Genomic DNA, 1,814 nt, shown 5'->3' with positions numbered 1-1,814 from the left:
AAACGAAAAAACTCCAGGTACAAATATCATGTCTGATTTTAATTTCGGGTCTGCGGCGTCAGCCAGGCAACACGTCGGCGGAAGGTCACCGCCTTTTCGCGTTCGGTCACAATCGCTAGTCAATAAATTAATTAATTAAATTTTTATATTAAAATTGGAGAAAATTATAAAACAATTAATTAATAATACCAGGACAGGTTTCAGGTTATTGATTAATTTGTTAGGGAAATAATTTGTCTTGGTCATTACTAATTTTACACGTATGCCTGTCGAGGTTAATAATACTAGGCATTTAGTTCGGGTTATTAATTCCAGATCTTTACGCTATGTGTAAAATTTATTAATTGAAAATCTTTGAATAATAATTTGGCTTAAGCTCAATAGAAATAGAAACTGAGTAAAACCGCTAAATTAAAATTATTTTAAGACTACAATTTATTCCGATCTAACAAATTATTTTGTAATAAATTATTTGGCGCATTATTTAATATTTCTGTCATAATTCCTTAAATAAATCTGAGTCAGTGAAATAATCATTAAAATCAATAGGAATTTGTTAATCCTTAAATTATTTAGTAAAAAAGGTAGAAAATAAAAATTGTAAAAATTCGTCATCAAAAAAAAAAATTACACTAAAAACTTGCGGCAGAGAGACGCAAGACCGAGCGAGAGCGTCAAAGCCATCTTGTCCCGCGCGAGAACGCTGAGTAGAGGACATTCGAAGGTCGAAACAGAATTGCTCTCCGTTCGTTTTGAAATAAAAATAAACTCAAGTAAAATGTAAAATATTAAGTTTTAAGCAACACATAATAAAATACAATAGAATAATCTTTTGCCAAATTTCCACTTTTTGCGTTGGAAAATAAATTTAGTAAAATTTACTGCTGATTACTGGATTAAATCAAAATAGCTCGGAATAATAAAATAATTTGGATTAAATTAAATAATATAAAAAGATTTAAGTTTACTCGATTATAGGGAATTTTATTTAATTTTGTTAAAATAAAGACTAAAATTCTATTTAGTAATGTTCTCGGACACAATGAATGGATGGTTAATCCTCGATGAATTGGAATTCTTTAATTTGGATAATTATTGTTGGCCAGAAAATTGAAGATACGGCAGTAATTTAGATATTATAGGAATTTGTAATTTATAATTCGGAAAATGATGAAATAAGAATTTAAGAAATATTAATTAGGAAAATAATATTCTGGAAATTAGTTATAAGTTGGAGATTCAAAAGCGTTATTATTATTATTATTATTATTGGAATTGGAATAGGGGTGTGTTTGATGATGTTGAGTAAAGGGATTATCCTGCTTCGGGGTAGTTCCTCTTAGGAGTAGCGTGAAGTTTGGGGGGGACAGCGATGCGCTGTGTGGACAACGTGTGCAGTCACGTCCGGGTCCAGCTTTCAGTGGCGTGAGAGTCCGTGAGACCGCGTGAACTAAGTTAGAAGTAGCGTTAGAGGTCCAGGGAACGACGCGAAGTAGATAGAGTACCGTGAGAGTCCAAGTAGGCATCGGGTACTGCAACCACGCGGGAGGGTCTAGCTGGACAGCGTGAAATATACCGTATGAGAGTGAGAGTGAGTGTGATTGTTATCCATGAAATTTTATATGTTGTTGGTCTTGGCCATTATTTCAACTAAAAAAAGGAGTGGAAAATAAAGAATTTTGTTAAACGAATTTCTGTGTCTAAATTCTTAGTTTTTTTCAGCAATTCTCACGACCCTGACCTAATACTCCATGTTCTGGTCCAGTTTCTGGATACTGAGTCCAAAATCTAGTGGCGCCCTTAAGAGTAAAAAG

This window comes from Cotesia glomerata, linkage group LG4, assembly GCF_020080835.1.
Source record: "Cotesia glomerata isolate CgM1 linkage group LG4, MPM_Cglom_v2.3, whole genome shotgun sequence".
Lineage (NCBI taxonomy): Eukaryota > Metazoa > Arthropoda > Insecta > Hymenoptera > Braconidae > Cotesia > Cotesia glomerata.
This window is presented reverse-complemented; position numbering follows the sequence as displayed.